Raw genomic sequence first — 21,088 nt, 5'->3', positions numbered from 1 at the left:
GTCTCTATGAGTCGGAAACGACTCGACGGCACATAACAACAACAACAACATGTAGATGGCACAACCTTGCTTACTGAAAGTGAGGATGACTTGAAGCACTTGTTTCAGACGATCAAAGAATATAGCCTTTAATACAGAGTGTATCCCAACCTTAGGAAAACAAAAATTAGACCAATAGACAACATTATGTTAAATGGAGAAAGATTGAAACTATCAACAACTTCATCTTACTAGGATCCACAATCAACTCCCTTGGTACCAGCAGTCAGGAAAGCAGATGTATTGCACTGGGAAAGTCTGCAGTTAGGGACTTCTCCAAATTATTAAGGGATAGTGATGTCAGTTTGTGGTCTAAGGTGCATCAAGCCATGGTCTTTCTGGTCACTTACGCATCTGAGACCTGGTCAATGAATAAGGATGACAGAAGAATAATTTATGCCTTTGACCTTTGAATTGTTCCATATGCATGTAAAAGTTGGACAGTGAATAAAGAATACCAAAAGGAGAATTGCATTGTTGACGAAGAACATAGAATATGCTGTTGACTGCCAACAATTAACCATAGTAGATTTTAACCATAAAAAAAATAACCATAGTAGATTAACCATATTTTTATCTTCACACTGGTAATATTCATGAACTTTTGGAAGATTATATACCTAGTAAATGATAGAGTTAGGGCTTGAACCTTGGTAATTAGTAAACAAGTCTGTGTTGCAAGAAGAATATATAGGGTGTTATCTAGAAACAAGGGTGACAAGACTTCCTCTCACATATTTGGACATGTTATCAAGAAGGACCAATTCCCAACAAAGAACATAATGACTGAGAAGTGAAGAGTAAGCTAAAAAGAGGAAGATACTCAATGAAATTAATTGTAATACTGACCACAGGAGAGATAGGAAAGGCACAGGCTATAAGCTTGTCATATAATCAGACAGGATTTTTCTTGTAAATTAATTTGCTACGAATCTAAATAAAATCAACTGCACCTAACAACAATAACTCCAAAATTAACCATAGTAGATTCTATTGTTATCCTCACCCTGCAAAGGCTCATGAACTTTGGGGAGATTAGATACCTAGCAAATGACAGAGTTAGGGCTTGAACCTTGGTACTTAGCTCTATAGTTCATGCTCTCAACTATTACATACTATGTTTTAGTGTACATACCTGCATTCATATTTTTTGCACCAAGATCAGTAGCAGACCAGTTATGAGAATTGCGAAGACAACAGTGACCCAAATGTTCTATCTTCTGTGTAACTCCATGATTTCCAATATCATCAGTCCCTCCTTTGTTGCATTCGCTCACTCCTTTATGTTCCTTCAGTTTGGTGGTTTGTTGGAAGGTCTCACAGAGACTCAGACCCCTCAGGGGAATGACTCACATGACTAGGTATGCAGACTGGTAAGCAGTGAAGCTAGATTCTGTGTCCTATTGTCCCAGAATAGTTGGCATCTCAAAAACAGAGATAGCATTGAGGTCCCATGAGCTTATATAAGCCTTTAGTAGGGTTGAATTTGTATCTCAATTTAATCCTATCTCTTTAATACAATAAATACTTCAGCACAAAATAAGCACTGGATCAATGGCTAAGAAAGATATTTTGAACAATAAACCTTTGACATCACAAAAACCTATGTCCAAAGAAGCCTTGGAAGTGCAATGATTAAGAATTTGTCTTCTAACTAAAAGTTGGTAGTTCCAATCTACCAGCCACACAACAGAAGAAAAAGATAGAAGTTTATATATTTTCTCACAATTCTGGTGACTTACTGGATAAGAAATGGTACTGCCAACTTAAAAGTTGTTGTTGCTGTTATGTGCCGTAGAGTCGTTTGCGACTCATAGCGACCCTATGTCACCCTAAATCCTGCTCTATCCTGTGCCAATTGCACTGCCTCTGACACACCCATCCCAATTACCCCAGTCACTGAATCAATCCACGTCATAGAGGGTCTTCCACTCTTGCGCCGTCCCTCCACCCTCCCAAGCATGATGTCCCTCTCCAAGGACCTGTCCTTCCTTGCAACATGCCCAAAGTATGTCAGACGAAGTCCCAGAATCCTTGCCTCCAAGGAGTGGCTTGGTTTAATCCTCTCCAGGATGAATCTGTTTGTTTTGTTGGCAGTCCATGATACATTCAATACTCTTCTCCAGCACCACAGCTCAAAGGCATCAATTCTCCTTCCAGTTCAAATCTACCAGTTGCTTTTTGAGAAAGAAGGGCAATATTCTCCTATGAGATTTACAACCTCTGAAAATCCACTGGAGGGTCAGCTATGAGTCAGTTTTGACTAAACAGTATAACTATACAGTTACTAAATCATAATTATACACCATAGCAGAGATTTTGACAATGGCACAGGGTAAAGCAAGGTTCAAATCTATTGTTCATAATGTTATGATAGTAGTTGTCTCCATGGCGCCTAACAACAATAGTTAAATAAAGTGTAAAAAAAATAATATATAGTGTAAATGCTCAATTGACCAATATAGAGTTGTCACTATTAGGTAAAAATATGGCTGGATAGTTGTTGTTGTTGTTGATCTGTGCCATCAAGTTGCCTCATAGTGACCCTATGTACTGGGTCCTGTTCTGGGCCCATGATATGTTCAAGACTCTTCTCTAGTACCACAACTCAAAGGTATCAATCCTTCTTCTATCCTTCTTAGTCATTATCCAGTTCTCTGATACATAGTAAGTAATTGTGAAGACCATGACCTGGATCAGTAATAGTGTCATATAGTTCAGTCTAGGATACTTAAATGAGATTCGTCTAGGCAAAATGTAAAATAGCAGGTTGAAATGAAAAAGACTGCTTGGCATAAGCTTTTAGAACGGCCTAGGGATTAGTGAAATGGAACTGAGTGATACGGAGAAGTATCCTGAAAAGTCTCCCTGTCAATGGAAAAGCAGAGGGAAGCAAGATATATGAAAGGCCTCATTTTGAGGAGAGACACAGGTAGGAGCAAGGATGCCTTGATGTGATGGGCAGTGGATCGGTATGTCTTTTGTAGACAAGTAAAGAAATATGTGATTACAAGCATCAAGAAAAGGAAGGATGCTCCTGGGAACCTGGCCTTCATTTCAGGCATACAGCCAGCATCTGCAGAACAATCCAGCCAGGAAGGGTAGTGGGCGTGCAGGAGGATATAAAGCCCTTTGGGAATGGCAAGAGGAATTTCTCACACCTGGTCAACCCTCACTCTCTGTGGGTGGTATCGTTCACAGATGTACATGTTCCAAATATGCTGGAGTATTTTATGAGATGCCTCTAGTGGATAGTATAATGTAAAAATGTTGTGACCTACGGAAGTTGCCCTACTTTGAACTCTTTGAGCAAAGTTACAAGCATTGCTGACATATCTTGATATTAATTTGATTGTGCTTTCTAACTTTCTTTATTAATTAATTTTGGCTGGAGTGACACAGAGTCAGAATTATAGTATTTTTAATCATGACATCTATAATTATATCAGAAAAATATTAAAAAATAAAGCATGTCACTAAGACTACTTCAGATAGAAATTTAAGGTTGATTTTAGTCCTCCTGCAAATGATTAATTGGAAGAGAATTTTAGGTAAAATCTAAAAAGTTATATTTGTCTCTACTGTTGATGTCATTACTCATGTTTACTGAGCCAGATGCTCCATGAGCTATTTTATGTTCTATGTCTATTACTTGGAGCGTCATTAGAGAAGTTTGTGATTTGTTGCAGAATGTTGGGGAGGAAGGGAGGGCCTCGGGCCAGGACAGATCGCAGAAACTCCAGATAAGAGTAAGCCTCCCAACAGCCTTTAATACAGGGTCGAGAAAGCTCCCCTGTGTTTGGCTGTACCAGCTTGAAAAATCTCGCCACCTGGGAAGACTGCTGCCACATCTGTTGAGCTGGGAGTGGTCTGCACAAGGCTGAAGTTCCCCTAAGCAATCCACATGTCCCACATCTGTAAGCCCACCCTATCTGGTCTTCCTGTGTATATAAGTGCAGTGCAGTCCCAATGAAATTGAGCTGGATTGACTCTCTGATCCTCTCCCAGAGTGGTGTATCTCCGTTGTGCTTACTCCCATTAGGGTATTGCTGTTAAGTTGCTGGCGAACTGACAGCAACAGTGATTTTAATCTTACTTTTCATACAAAATTAGCACATTTATCTGAAATATCACATTTAAAGCCAACACCAAGTTTATGGATAGGAACAGAGGGATTTGATAACTGGGGGAAACACTGTAATTTTATTAAATTAAATTAATTGTTTGATATATCCATTATAGAATGGTATATATAATTTATGTAGAAGAGAGTGGTTATAGTATTATGTACTTAGAGCTAATTAAAACAGTTGAATTGGAAATAGAATTATGATTTAGCAAAGGGACTGTAGAAATGGTGGTGTGGAGGCAGCTGTGTCCAATCCCCACTTAGTCCACATAGTACAATCTCCATCCACAGCATCAACAGTATAGGATCAATTTCTATGAGGCAAACATACCCTCATGCTCCCATATCTATTTCTACTAAATTTAACACCAACCATATCTCATGGATTGTCCAAAGAACACACAAATCTATCTATCTTTCAGGAAGTACGACCAAGGTGCTCCTCAGAGACAAGAATACAGAAACATTGTCTCATATAATTTACACATGTTGTTAGGAGGGGTGAGTCCTTGGATAAACAAACCATATTGAGAAAAGATGTTGTTGCTGTGTACCACCAAGTTCAAATCAACACATAGCTGACTCTCCAACGGGTTTTTAGAGACAAGTTGCATAGGAGGAGATTGGCCATCTCCCTCCATGGAGCAGCTGAATCTTTGGATTGGCAGTCAAGCTCCTTACTACTAGGCCACCAGACCTCCTTAGGGAAAGTTGGGTCAGAGAAAATGAGGAAGATCCTCAACAAAATGGATTAAAGCAGTGACTGTAAGAATGGGTTCAAGTTTTTCTGAGACCATAAGGATAGCACAGGATAGGACAAGATTGACATGTGTTGTTCATGGGGTCACAGGCAACTCAATAGCACCTAATGATGATAAAATTTGTCCCAGGACTCTCAATACTCTACTACTGGATCTACTGGTCCATTGTAATGGTCGCGTAAACCTCACTCATGGTTATGAAGTTTATTAGGAAAGTAAACAGCTTAACTTGTTGTTGTTATGTGCCATTGAGACGCCTATGAATCATAGTGACCTTATGTACAACAGCTCTGAACTCTGCCCTATCCTGAGCCAGTCTCACTTACCTGACACACCTAATCTCATTGCCCCCATTACTGTGTCAATCCATCTCATCCAGGTGTCTCCTCTCTTGCACTGTCCTTCCACTCTTCCATGCATGATGTCCTGCTCCAAGAGCAGGTCCTTCCTGGCCACATGCTAGTGTCTGAGACAAAGCTTCAAAATCCTAGCCTTCAAGGAGAAACTTGGTGTCACCCTCTCCAAGACAAACCTATTTGTTCTCTTGGTGGTCCACTTTATGTTGAATACTCTTCTCCAGCACCACAACTCAAAGACATCAATTCTTCTGTAATTCTTAGTTATTGTCCAGTTCTTTGATGCATAACGGTTTAACATATTATAAATTATTTTATAGCTTAGGTGCATATATACCTGGTCATTTATCATTCACTACGTTTAGCACAGAGCTTGTCTTCCAGCTTGCTGTGCTGGTATAACTTATCAGTTACTGTAATGCTGGAAACTATATATCACTAATATGTCAAATGCCAGAAAGGTCACCCAATTTTAACAGGTTTTATCCGATTAAGACAGAGTAAGAAGTAGGATTGGCCATCCACTCTGAAATAGCTGGCCTCTGAAAACCTCATGAACAATAGGGGAACATGGGTAGCTATAAGAGGTAGAGCTCAGATTGGAAGTAAATAAAAATTATGAAAAGCAGCTGCAAACATTCTTTAATAATTAGAAAGTGGACTGCTCCAAATTTGATGTGTATGTCATGTGAATGTAGAAAGACTAAAAGTTGTTAAAAATGAAAAGGAACAAATGAACTTTGTTATTCTATGTTAGATAAGAGAGATGAGATGGACTGGTATTGGCCACTTTGAATCAGACAATCACATGATACACTATACCAGAAATGAAAAACACATAAAAAATGGTATGACATTCACTCTTTAAAAGAAAACTTCAAATTTTATCCTGAAGTACAATGTTGTGTAATAGATTACTATCCATAAGCATTCAAGGAAGACTTTTTAATAGGATTATTGTTCAAATATAGCTCTGGTGGCCTAGTAGTGGTAAGAAGCTGCCTTGCAACCACAAAGGTGGTTTGAATCCACCAGATGATCCACTAGAGAAGGATAGACAATTTCCTTCTCTGTGATTAACTAACTCTGAAATCTGCTAGAGTATTAGCCCTGGGTCAGTTCCAACTTGATATCATAAAACAACAGCACATCAACTGCTAAAGCCAAAGAGGAGAAAACTGAAGATTTCTATCAAATTTTGCACTCTGAAATAGACCATACACATTAATGGTAATTAATGACTGAAATACAAAAGTTGGAAACAATGAATTAGGAACAGTAATTGGAACGTGCAGACTTGGTGACAGAAATGAGGATAGATAGTGAATGATTAAATTTTGTATGCTTAATAATTTATTTTATATAAATACCTTTTATGAAAATCCTGGACAGAATAAGGTCCTGGAGTCTGTGCCTAGGGTTTAAGGCAGATGGTGGCTTAAATCCCTGAAGAGAGAGGGGAGGAGAAGGCGGCAAGGTTGTTCCTGGATGACTCCACCTAACAACAATAACAACGACAACTAAGAGAGAGCTATGTTGGCCTAGTGGACAGAAAGTTATGCTACCAAGCCCAAGGTGGGTGATTTTAATCTGCTGTCCTCAGACTGGGTTCAGATTGTTTTCTGGTGATTGTTTTCTTCTAGGTGGGATAGCACTGGTCTGTGCCTTGCTATACAGAAAAAAAGTAACTCATGGTTGCTGCAATGCTAAACACTGTGACACTGATGTGCCAAATGTGATAATGGTTACCCCTGGTGGACAGTGTGTGGTGGAGCTTCCCGAATAAAACAGGCTTGGGAGCAGGAATGGCATCCACTTCTGAAGTCACTTGCCTCTGGAAACTCTATGAACAGTGCTCAGGTCTTTCATTCATAGGGTCGTTATGGGTTGTCTACAACTCAATGGCACCTAACAATAACAACAACAACAACTTTAAAAAAAATACAAAATGGGATTGTACATATGAATCTCACCTGATGGACTGCACAGGAATCAGATTGACTTCATCTATGTAAGGAATTGTTTAAGAAGCTCAAAATAAGAAGTCAAAACAAGGCCAGATGCTGACTGTGGAATAGTCCATCAATTACTTGCAAGCACAAATTGAACCTGAAGAAAATGAAAACAAATCCACAAGAACTAGAATATGATCTTGAGTCTATCACATCTGAATTTTAAAATCATCTTAAAATTAGGTTTGAAGCAATGAAAACCAATGATCAGTGACCAGATGAGTTGCAGGATGACAACAAGGATATTATCCATGAAAAGAGGAAAAGGTCATTACAAAGACAGAGGAGAAAGAAAATACCTAAATGGATGTCAGAAGAAGCTCTGAAAATTGCACTAGAACATCAAGAAGCCAAATCAAAAGTGATGTTGAAGTAAAAGAGCTTAACAGAAGATTTCAAAAGGTAGCTCGAGAAAACAAAACAAAGTATTATAGCAGAATATGGAGAAAACTAAAACTGAAGAATAAAAGGGGGAGAACTCACTTGAAATTTCTCAAACTGAAAAAATGGAAAAACAAATTTAAGACTCAAGTTTTAATACTTAGAGATAATATCAAGAAAAATCTTGAATGATCCAGGAAGCATTTAAAGAAGGTGGAAGGAATACACGAATTATCCATACCAAAAGAATTGGCCAATACTGAACTGTTACAGAAAGTATCATATGATCAAGAGCCAATAATGATTAAGAAAGAAGTTCAAACTGTACTGAAGGCATTGGCAAAAAATTTAAAAAAAATAAAGGCACAGGGATAAATAGAAAAACAGCAGACGTGTTTGAACAAACAGATGCAGCCCTCGACACACTCATCAGTGTATGCCAGGGAATTTGAAAGACAATGTACCTGGACAAATATGGAAGGGATCCATATTTGCTTGCATTCTCAAGAAAAGTAATCCAACAGAATGTGGAAATTATCTAACAATATCATTAGTATCACATGCAAGCAAAATATTGCTGAAGATCATACCAAAAAAAAGCTGAAACAGTGCACTGACAGAAAACTTCCAGAAGTTCAGGCTGGGTTTAGAAGAGGCTGTGGCATCAGGAATAATAATGCTAATGTCAAATGGATCCAGGTTAAACGCAGAGAATACCAGAAGAATGCCTTTTATGTTTTATTGATGATACAAAGGCACTTGACTCTGTGCATCTTAACAAATTCTGACTAACATTGGGAAGAATGGGAATCTCAGAGCACTTAACTGTGCTCACGTGAAACCTGGATCTAGACCAAGAGGCTGTTGTGTGAACAGAGCAAGGAAACACTGCATAGTTTAAAATGAGGAGAGATGTGTGTCAGGGTTAAATCCTTTCTCCATACCTAATCAATCTGTATTCTGAGAAAATAATTCTAGAAGCTGAATTCTATGAAGAAGAATGTGCTTCTTGCTATAGGCCACCAGTGCTCCCTATGAAAAAGAATATGGCATCAGTATCAGAGGACGACTCATCAACAACCTGCTTATGTAGATGACACAACCCTGATTACTGAAAGTGAGGAGGACTTGAAGTACATGTTGTAGAAATAAAAGACTACATAGTCTTCTATATAGATTATATTTCAACATCAAAAAAACAAAAATTCTTACCATTGTACAGATAGGCAACATAATGATAGATGGAGAAACAATTGAAACTGTCAACAACTTTACCTTAGTTGGATCTACACTCAACACACTTTGTATCAGCAGTCAGAAGATCAGGACATGCATTGCAATGGGAAAGTCCGCAATCAGGGATCTCTCCAAATTACTGAGGAGTAATAACATCAGTTTGAGGACTAATGTATGTCTGATTCAAGCTATGGTCTTTTCAATTACTAGTTATGCATCTAAGAGTTGGACAATGAACAAGGATGATAGAAGAATTGGTAGCTTTGAGTTGTGGTGTTGAAAAAGAGCACTGAATATCTTATGAATTATCAAAAGAAGGAAGCAAGCAAGGAAAAATAAAGAATTTAGGGTTAAAGTTCTAAACATTACCATGTTTAGTAATTGAAACCTACATGACTTTTAGGTCTCAAAAAAACAGCAGATAAGTATGTACATAAAAATGCAGATACTTATGCATAGCAAAATGCAAAATGATACAATATATTTCTAGGACTCAATAAATAATAAGTTTATAGTGCTAGGATTCAATACAACAATTTCCAGATAAGAAACCTCTAGTGTGGAGGGGAAATGCAATGTTATCAGGGGGGAAATCAATATAAAAATAAAAACCAAATTATTCATTCTAACAAAAATATGTTGTTATTAAGAGTGGGTGTTTATATTATATATGTTAGGAAAGTTATGGAGGGAGGAAGTATGGAAGTATGAGATAGTATCTTGCCTTAAAGAAGCCTAGATAAAAATAAAAATAGTAGGAATCTCATAGGTCATATTTACAGATTGAACAGGAATGACAAAGTTTAGCGATGAACTCAAGTATATCACAGTTGCTAAAGATGTGTAAAAAGAATGAGAGCAGTGTGAGGATGGCTAAGTCTGAGTTCTACTAACTCCACAAAGATTAACTCTCTCCATAAACAACATCTGCAGAACAAAACTAAATCTTATAAAGTAAGGCATGGTCTCTTCTACTAATTCTAGTACCCATCTTACTGCTCTACTAGGTCCAAAATCCTTTGCAATGTCTATACAAACTTCACCCATCAATACTCATTGTTATGGGGTTTGTTAGGAAAGTTGAGAGGTTTAATTCAGGTTGACAACAGGATTCAATTCTAAATCCATACAATTTCTCAAGTAAGGTCAGAGGCCTTTAGACATTTCAGCTGCACAGCTTGAGTAAGTGTTACAAATTTCCATTAGTTCTGCCAGTTACTCTGTCTTCCCTCAGTTCCAGGAAACTTGAGTTGACGGTCTGGCTCTGTGGAACAGATTCCTGGTGGATTTGAACTGCTGTAGATAAACCACTAAAGAGGCATGGCATTTGGGTTAGCAGCAATTCTTTAAGGGCTACATCACCAGCACTCTTTTTGAATCACTTCAGTCTTCCAACATGCCAAACCAGATCCCTAAACCAGGACAGGCATTTCTGATCTCTTCTCCCTGCAGAGGCTCTCTGCTTGGACATACCCTGCTCAGAACCTGCAGTCACTCAGGAATAAAAGAAACAGCTGGAGGTTGTCAAAGGTGTACTGATGGCATAGCACGTGATTCCGCTAAACAAAAAGCTCAACTTTTGTGATGGATTGAATCCACCTTGAGCTCTAGAGTAGTAAAATAATCAGTCTCTTTCTGTTATGATTTTACATCCTTGGACACCTGACTTGGATTTGATTCAATGCAGTGATTTTGAGTAGGTCATCAGCACATCAGAAAAGTTCTCTCTCTTTGTATCTTATTGCTATTTGGTCAGAAATTACTCAGCTTACCCTCCATCAGGTTTCTGAGGCTGTAAGTGGCACTCAAACGACCAGAGACTCGTCCTTTAGGTAAGCAGTGCAACACCTATTGACTACATTATGAGAGCTCCCTTTAGAACTTTGGAATATCTTCCTTTTCAGATTTGGCTTTCCTAATCATCTTCAGGTTATTCTCCAATTCCTTTAAAAAAGATATAACTTAAATATTTCCCCACCTTTTCTTGTTGCTGCAGAAGGAGCTTCGATGTGCCACGATCTACATCCTACCTGAAATGCAAGTCTCAAATCTCTTGTATTCTCTCTTTCCTTTCTTTTCCCTTTTAATCTATTTAGGATGATTTTAATGACATCTAATATCCACACCTCTAATCTTTCTCAGTAGACGAATCTTTTTTATCTGTACTCTAATGATGCTGGTATCCTGCTAAAATATTCCTGTGGCTTCCTGCCACAGTTTAATGTCAGTTTTTGTTCCAAGTTATCTCTTATGGTTCAATGATAAAATTCTCACCTTCCATGCGGGAGACCTGGGTTTGATTCTCAGCCAAGGCACCTCATGCATAGTTACCACCTGTCCATCAGTAAAGACTGGCATGTTGCTATAATGTTGAACAGGTTTCAGTGAAGCTGAAGCTCTTACAATCTACTTCCGGAACCAGCCATCAGAAATCCTATAGCTCACATCAATCTGATGCATAATTATTTACAAGAATGGGGAAAGACTAAGTCGCTATGCATGCTCTCATAGAATCGTAGACTCAATGACATTTAGAGCAGCAAGTATCCCTTGTTTTATGATTCACATTCCTTAGTTTCACACAGACCTATCTGTTTGGTGACTGCTCTTGCTTTATACCATCCATTTAGAGCCAATTGATAGCTGACCCTTCAGCAGGTTTTCAGAGGCTGTAAATCACATGGAATGAGAATGCCCATCTTTCTCCCCTAGAGTAGCTGGTGGATTCAAACCACATTTTTGGGTTGGCAGTGCGACTCCTCACTACTAGATCACCAGGGTTTCCTATTTCATGGTTAGCATACCCTTTGTTCATGCCAGTCCTGGTACTTGATAACTAACACTCATTTCTCCTGCTAAACATCCGACTATTGAAATCCTATCACTATTCAAGGTATCATTTAAGATACTGCTTCCCAAAAGTAACCTTCTTTTAACCAGATTTCATGGTTGTACCTGCTTCTAAACGTTCTGGTACTTGGTTTTTACTTGACTTTTGGTGCTTACTAAATTCTGTCGTATTTTCTATTGATTTAAGTATTTATACTATTGAATGGGAAAAAATATGAAGTCAGGAAGTATATGTACTGTCTGGTAAAATATACATTTATGCAGCATATTTTATATAATAAATGATAAAAGTATATATAAACGAACAAGAGAATGAACCACATGAGGGGTTAGATAATTTATTAATGGTGAATTGTACAGAGAAATGTTCTAATGTGGGTACCTCCTTCTTCTACTCTGTTTATCATACAATACTTGGGAGATGTCCAGATTACCCAAGGTAATCTTCCTGCTTGGCTGGCTGTCTGGCCATATCCCCAACGTACTTTAATGTTATCATCTTCAAAACTATTGTACTGAAACACTATTTGGAACAACTACAAAATATTTCTCTAAGCAACACGATATCTATGTCTTTTTTTAGAGCCAAATCTTCAAGTTTAAATATTCAGTATTTGTCCACAAAGTACTTTCATCACCTCAGAAGGATAACATAATCTAAAGACAAAGTGTTATTATGTTGTTATCTTCAGCTTCTCAGTTTATGAGGTCATGCCCATTACTCATGTAGCTGGATACTTTACATTTCTACAAATCCTTCCCAGAAACTGTCTCACCCTAAATAAAACACTTTCGAGTGAAAATCCTTTGTTTTTTAAAAGTAAAAATAAATAAATGATGAAACTGGGTAAAATGATCTACTTAAATCCCATTTGGAACAAAAGATCACCAATGTGAAGCTTTATAAATGAAACAGGGAAACATTTATTTGTGCATCAGCTAATTTTTTTTTTCTATCATCTGCAAAACATCAACTGTCAAGTTCTATAAAACTGAGTGAGCCAAGTGTTTCCAACAAGCACTTATCTCTGCCCGTCATCAGCCCGTGAGGACTTGAAGCTTGGGAGAGCAAGCATAAGGGTCTCAAGCTTGAAATGATTAATAACATAGTTGAAAGAGATCATGAAAAGAGAGTTCTTTCCTATCATCTGATAATCAGATATAAGGTATTTTGATTGTGTCTACATAAGCAAAACTATTTAATTCAGCAAATCTGGTTTTAAAATGGTCAAAGTAAGTGATTAGATAATAGAAGTGAAACAGCCTATAGGCAACTAATGAAAACCATGCAAAAATAGAACTATAGGGTAAATTGAAATTTGCATAGTTTTAGACCTAACACTCTTATCTCTAAACTTCACAGTTAACATGAAAAGCAGCAGAGGATGGTGATCAAGAATGTGGCTAACTGCCTGGGTTCAATACGCACAATCTCTGACAGTTACTTAAAATCGAGGTTGCTGTGTATCCCATTGACTGCCAAGAGAACAAACACAAATGTCTTGGAGTAGTGCCACCAGAGTGCTCTGTGGAGGAAAGGATGGTAAAGCTTCATTTCACTTACTTACTTTGGGGACGTTTTAGACAGAGTTTATTCCTTGGAAAATAGCATCATACTTGGAAAGATGGAGGGTCAGCAAAAGAGAGAAAGACCCTCAATAGGATGAATTGACACAGGAAAGGCAGCTATGGAATCAAGTGCATGATAGATGATAAGGATGACACAGGATAGAGCAGAGTTCAGATCTCTTCATAGGACAGCTATGTGTCAAGGACATTTAACAGCACAACATTTCCTATCTTGACTAAGATATTGATTCTTGGATGTACACATCTTCAAAAGATATTTAAATGAACTCTTACATTCTGTGCATTTTATATAAATTATACTTAAATGTAAAAGAAAAATATTTTTTAAATTGGCCTTCTTCTATAAAAGGGAAAGGGAATTTAAGGAAAAAAAAGGTGTGTTAGTGGTAAGGAGTTGTGCTGTCAACTCAAAGGCACTTGATTCAAATCCATCAGCTGCTCCACAGAATAAAGATGGGTAATCAACTCCTACATAATTTACTGCCTCAGACACTCCCTAGAGTGGCAACTATGGGTCAGTTCTGACTCTGTGTTATGTAATAATAACAATAACAAAAGGAAAAGTCAGAGTACTGATCACATATTTGTTGTGTGTATTAAATAAGATAACCCAAACCCAGTATTTCTGACTCACAATTCCCAAGGATGCAAATCTTTTGAGCCAGGCTGCCCATCTTTCATGGAGTATATGGCTAAGGGGTTTGAACTGCCAGTATTTTGCTTAGCAGCACAACATGTTATGAAGTACTCCACCAGGGATTCTGCTACATAAAGCATAGCCATTTTATTTCAATATGTGACCAAAATTTTACAAGCTAATGAGGAACTAGAGTCTCAACAACGTATACTCACTTGACAAAATTTGAAGCTGAGCTTTAAATCCTAGCGTGTTAAATGTCAGAGTTTGGTCCACTGTAAAAAAAATTACAGGGCAGATTCTTTTTAAGAAGTTTGGCTTGGTTGACTAATTATCTCCTACCCTTTTCTTTCTTTGTAGTTTAACTTTGGGAAAAGAACTCAGATGATACAAACTTTTTAGCAAAAATATTCTGAGCAAAGAAAGTTCAAATGTGACTGTTTACAATGGAAAACCTTATTTTTTATATTGTAAAGTGAATATTAAGTACCTCATTCTTTCTGTTAGTTGCTAAGAGAATATTGTGTTGTTTCAAATATGCTTAGAACTGGTACTTTTTAGTCTGACAGAAAAATGAATGTTACACAACAGAAAGAGGCTTTGGGAACATACATGACATCTAAAAGGGTTACAAAAGTGCTGATTATATGGCTTAAATAAAAAGAAAGTTGTCAGGACCAGTATAACTTTTGAATTAATTTTAACATTTTATATTGATATAATTTTGTTATTATAAATAAATAGAAATAATAAAAATCATTATTAAATAACATACAACCTTGTACCATTGGGGTATCAAATACCAGAAGCAGACAGTGTTTGGTGGAGCTCCCAGTTGTAAAACAGGTCTGGAAGCAGGAGTGACATCCACTTCTGAAATCACATGCCTCTTGAAACACTACGAATTTGGAGAAATGACAATAATTATAAAAAGGCATTAGGTCTTGCTATGAGTCGCACTCGATGGCAATCAACAATACACAAATGTATTTTGAAGTACAGTTGTTTGTACATCTAAACACATTTGTACATTATTAAATTGTTGTTGTTGTTATGTGCCGTCGTGTCACTTGCGATTCATAGTGACCCTATATACAACAGACCTAAACTCTGCTCTGTCCTGTGCCAATTGCACTTTCTCCGATACGCCCATCCCGATTACCCCAGTCACTGAATCAATCCACCTCATAGAGGGCCCTCCCCTCCTGCGCTGTCCCTCCACCCTACCAAACATGATGTCCCTCTCCAAGGACCAGTCCTTCCTTACAATATGTCCAAGGTATGTTAGATGGAACTTCAGAATCCTTGCCTCCAGGGAGCCACCTGGTTTGACCCTTTCGAGGATGTATCTGTCTGTTTACCTAGCAGTCCATGGTACCCTCAGTACTCTTCTCCAGCACCATGGCTCAAAGGCATCAATTCTCCTTCTATCCTCCCTAGTCATTGTCCAACTCTCTGACACATAACAAGTAATTGCAAAGACCATGGCCAGTATCAGACACACCTTAGTCTCCAGAGAGACACCATTGCTCTTCAGTACGTTGAAGAGGTCCCTAACAGCAGACTTCCCCTCACAATACATCTTTTCATTTCCTGGCTGCTGGAGTCAAGAGTGTTGGCTGTGGAGCCAAGCAAACTAAAGCTGTGAACAATCTCAATCTCTTCACCATCCATCCTGATGCTGACAATTGGTCCAGTGGTGAGAATCTTTGTCTTGTTGATATTGAGTCTCAATCCATATTGAAGGCTTCAGTCCTTGACTTTCTGCAGCAAGCACTTCAGGTCCTCCTCACTTTCAGCAAGCAGGGTTTTATCATCTTCATAGGGCAGATTGTTAATAGATCTTCCACCAATCCTGACACCACACTTCTAGCCTCTTGGATAATCTGGTCTGCATACGGGTTGAAAAGGTATGGAGACAGGAGACACCCCTGGAGAACAATGTCATTGATTTCACATGTAAGCAAGGTTCTACTGAAGATGATCCAAAAACGACTGGAACAACTCATCAGCAGAGAACTGCCGGAAGTCCAGGCTGGGTTTAGAAGGGGTCGTGGTACTAGGGATATTGTAGCTAATGTTAGAGGGATCTTAGCTGAAAGCAGGGAATACCAGAGGAATGTCTATCTGTGTTTCATTGTTATGCAAAGGCATTTGACTGCATGGATCATAACAAACTGTGGCTGACTCTGAGAAGAATGGGAATCCCAGGACACTTGATTGTGGTAATGAGAAACCTATGCTTGGACCAGGAGGCAGTCATCAGAACGGAGCAAGAAAACACTGCATGGTTCAAAATTGGGAAGGGTATACACCAGGGCTGTGTCCTGTCTCCATTACTATGCCTATATAAAATATTATATTCAGAATGTTCCCAAGTTTCTGATAAATTATGTTTGAATTTAGGGTTTTTAACTGATGATTTTTACTATGTAAATAGAATCTAGAAAATTAAATGACATTTAATGAAATGTGGCTAAGTCATCAGCTTAATTCTGTGTAACTATAATAAATGTATTCATATTCTGACAATCATTCTCTCTCAGTTTTGAAATTCTGACATTTTAAAATAAATATGTAAAAGATTTGATCCATCATTTGGAAATTTCATTTACAATGCACCAATAAGAGCATCTTCACATAAGAAAGGCATTATGGTTTTTATCCATTAATTAAAATAGTTCTAATAATCTCTTTCAAAATGAAAAGTTGTGCCAAGTGCTATTGGTTTTACAAAGAACTTTTGATTTCACTAGGGAAATAAAGCTTGTTTTGAAGTGAGTCCTTTTGAAAGCCATCCTTGAAGAATGCCACATAATACAAGAGCAGACAAGGGCAGGTAAGAATGATATTTCTGAGAAGACACCTTAATTGGAACTAAGAAAGTTCAAATTTGAAATTTGTAGCTAAAAGTTATATTTGGATTGTATTATATATGTGTATATAATATTATAGTTATATTTGGATTCTTTAAGGACATACACAGTTTGACAACTACCCAGTGAGAAGAACGAATTGGTTTGACTCTATAATTCAGGTCATGAAGCAGTGGGAAGTATTAGAAAGGGTTATGTTCTTATTCTATGTACCGTTCAGTTGGAACCAACTCATAGATGACCTTCTGGAATGTTTTCAGGAGCAGGAAATTGCATAGGAGGAGCTTGCTCATCTTTCTCCCATAAAGCAGCTGCTGGATTCAAACCACCTGCCTTTGGCTTAGTGTCCTTACCACTAAGCCACCACAGCTCATCCTATATATATGTGCCTGTACTTTTGCTCAGGGCCCATGATGACTAAGTATCAAACAGGCAGATTGCATCTTAAAGGCCAGTCGTGTTTGTCTCCTGAATTGCATAATATTTCCTTATCTAGAATAGCCACAATCTTTCCTCCTAAAAGTGCTAAAAAAAAAAAAAAGCCCTTACCCATGAACTTAACCTCATATACTTTATTAAAACTTCTCTTTGAGAAAACAGATTTTGGAATATCTGACTCCTAGGTTTTGTTATTGTCCTATGTACTGGCATATAATCTATTTCTTTTTACATAAAACAAAACCCATAAAAGACTGCAAGCTGTATAATTGTCTTTATGTGAAATGTTTAGAAAAGGTAAATCTGCAAACACAGGAAGTAAATTCGTGGTTGCCTTGTGGGAACAGGACTTAATCATGAATGGGGGATATTATTGAGGTGATGAAATGTAAAAAAAAGATGAAATGTTCTAAAACTTGATTATGGTAATGGTTTCACAATTTAGCAAATTTATCAAAATCATTGACTTTCACACTGGAAACAAGAAAATAGAAAAACTCAACTGGTAAGTCCCAGAAAGAAAGATGACTATGTTTTCAGAGAAGAAAGAGAAGATTTTTGTAGAAAGAAACACCAATTTTAAATCTTAATTAAAATAAGCATAATCTCCTAAAATACAATCTCATTCTTATCATTGCTGTTGTTGTGAGATGCCTTTATATGACTGTAACAGTAACCCTAGGAACAAATCTGCCCCTTGCTCTGCCCTGAGCTATGATCACACTCTGTCATTCTCAAACCTAATGTTGTAGACACCCTGCCAATCCATCTCTTTGGGGATCTTCCTTTCTTTCTCTGACTCTCTACCTTTCCCAGCATGAATTGTTTGTTTTGTTTTGGTTTTTCCTACAGACTGGCCCGACCTAACAACAGGCCTAAAGTATGGGAGATTTTCCATCCTTGCCTCTAAGAAGCAAGGTTATCATTCATAGATTGTGTATTACAAAAAATAATTTATATACTCAACTATTATATAATAACCTCGATTTTTGTCTCTTAGCCTGCACAGCCTAGTTGGAGCCAAACTGTGTAGGTCTGAGGCTCCAAGATAAATAGTTTGAACTTTCATTCCCTATCCTGTGAAATTCTGGCTTTAGATTTATTCTAAACTATGGTTCTCAAAATGTGCTGTAGTGAGCTCTGGGAGCATTCCTTGAAGGAATCCATGAGGAGTCCTTGAGGTCAAAAGTATTTTCATAATAATACTAAGACATTATTTGCCTTTTTTAACTCTCATTGTCTCTTAAGTTTACCTTAGAGAGTTCCAGAATATTTCTGATATCACAACAGATGGAACACAGAGGCAGATGTAAGAACCTAAATGTGTTCTTAAGCTAGACATTAAACAGATTTATTTTAAAAAAACCCCATAAGCCTGTACCATTCTTATCATTAATGATCTTTGAATATTGGAGGAAGAAAAATTATCTTTATTTTTCATAAAAATATATATGTATCATAAACATAAGTATAAATATAGGTGATAAAATAATTATCGTACTTAATATATTATTTATAAACTATCATATATGCTATACAATACAATATACAATATAAATACAATATACAATACATATACAATATAAATATTTATAATAACATGTTTATGGTTATTTTAAAATAAATCTATATTTTACATGTTTTTGGTTTCTATTGTTTACACAATAAAGATGGCCCACGTACACAAATGTACTTTGAGGTATTCACTATGGTTTAAGAGTTTAAAGCTGTCCTAACACCAAAATTTGATAAGACTCAATTGCGACCTCTAGTGGATACATTCAGCCACTTTATAAACCTGTGAAATCTGATTTACTCATTAAAATAAAGAGCATTGTTTGATTTTCAACTTTTATCTGTTTTTGAGACTTTATTCGAGACCTTTTATAGCATCTTCCAAGTCTAGTTTCTCTTGTATCAATAAGATCAAGGTTTTCAGTGGTACCATTTGGCCAATTGCTTCATGATCGCCTCAAAGCAGATGACAAATGCACATGTGCAGATCTCAATGAGACTTTCAATACTTTTGTGACTGAGCATTACATTAAGAGTTCCATGTTGTTTTTATGTAAGTTGAAAGTTTAAGATTCTTGTCAAATGTATGTACATTTGAGTTGTTGCTGTGGACCATAAAGTCAACTTAACAGCTGACTCTGCTTAGCAGACTTTCACAAACAATTTATCGCACTGAAAGAGATTGTTCATCTTTCTCCAGTGGAGCAAGTGGTGGGTTTGAAATGTGTGCCTTCAGGTTGGCAGTGCAGCTCTTTATCACAAAGCCACCAGAGTTGGAAATTCACGAAGAGTCAGAATGATGGCTTAGAGTGGCGTGGAGTCAGGAATATTCACTCAGGTGAAATGTCTATGTCCACATCTTTATCCTTGTTGCAATGTATATTTCTTAAAGACTGGTAAAATCTGATTGGTAAACGTTGTGGTTGTGGTTGTGGTTGTGTACCCTCAAATTGGATCTAAACCATAGCTGACCCTCCAGAGGGTTTTCAGAGGCATTAAATTACATGGGATTAGATTGTCCATCCATTTCAGATTCTTTTTTATATTCTTCCTCTAGGAAATAGCATGAAAATGCAAACAAATGCATTCAGATTAATAAATTTACAATGAAAATTTAGAAAAAGAAAACAGAAATAACACTTCTTCAGAAATCCAAGGAAACTCTGAGGGTATAATCCCTAGGTGGTCGTGCTCCTAACCTAAATGCAGCACCTCTCTGACAGTTAAAATACACCACCAGCAGCTCTGAAGGAGATAAACGGCAATCTACTTTGTGAAAACCAGTTAGAAGGCCCTCCAAAGGATGGTTCCAACTTGATAACAAAAAGGTTTTTGCTTTTTAAAATTTTCAGAAATGTGGTGTTCTATAAAGGTATTCTCCTAGATTATTCCCACTAAAGAGTGTCCTACTGCCAGGCAAAATTGAGAATTTTAAAGTTTTTGAAACTTGAAAAAGAAGGACCTTTGAGTTTCTTTTTCTTCCTACCATAGAATTGGTCCAAACTCATGTTACTTTGTGGACAACATGATAAATATTTCCAAATCCTGTACCACAGTTACTCACTCCATGGGGTTTTCGTTGACTGATTTTTGGAAATAGATCACAAGGCCTTTCCCCCTTATCTGTCCTAGTCTAGAAGCTCCACAGAAATTTGTTCAGCATCACAAAAGAACACAAACCTCCACTGACAGAGGGGTAGGGGCTGTGCATGAGGTCCATTGGTCCAGAATTGAACTCATGTCTCCTTCAATGAATTCTACCATTGCACTTTATATTGTGGGTCCTTCGTGAAACGACATATACTTACGAAAGAGAGGACTGTGAATTAGATCAATGCTTTGAAACTTTAATATGCATAGTCATCATCAGAAACAACACAGACCAAAATATTTACTGTTATTTGTTGTCATGTGCCATTAAGTCACCTGAGACTCATAGCAACCCAACGTACAATAGCTCTGAACCCTGTCCTGACCTGATCCACTTTCACTCTCTCTGACACACTTATCTTCATTACCTCAGTTAGAATGTCAATCCATCTCATCTGGGGTCTTCCCTTCCTGCTGCCCTATCTCTCCACTTTTCTAAGCATGATATCCTTCTACAAGGACTGTTTCCCCCGACTATATACCCAAAGTAAATGAGATGGAGCTTCAAAATCCTTGCCTTCATATCCTGTGCCCATTTTTCTATTGGATTATTTACCTTTATCTTGTTGTGGTGCTCAAGTATTTCATAAATTCTGGATATAAGTCCCTTATCTGATA

The sequence above is a fragment of the Elephantulus edwardii genome, unplaced genomic scaffold, assembly GCF_000299155.1.
Source record: "Elephantulus edwardii isolate Elephantulus edwardi_28Jun2011 unplaced genomic scaffold, EleEdw1.0 scaffold00065, whole genome shotgun sequence".
NCBI lineage: Eukaryota > Metazoa > Chordata > Mammalia > Macroscelidea > Macroscelididae > Elephantulus > Elephantulus edwardii.
Note: the sequence above shows the minus strand (reverse complement) of the source record.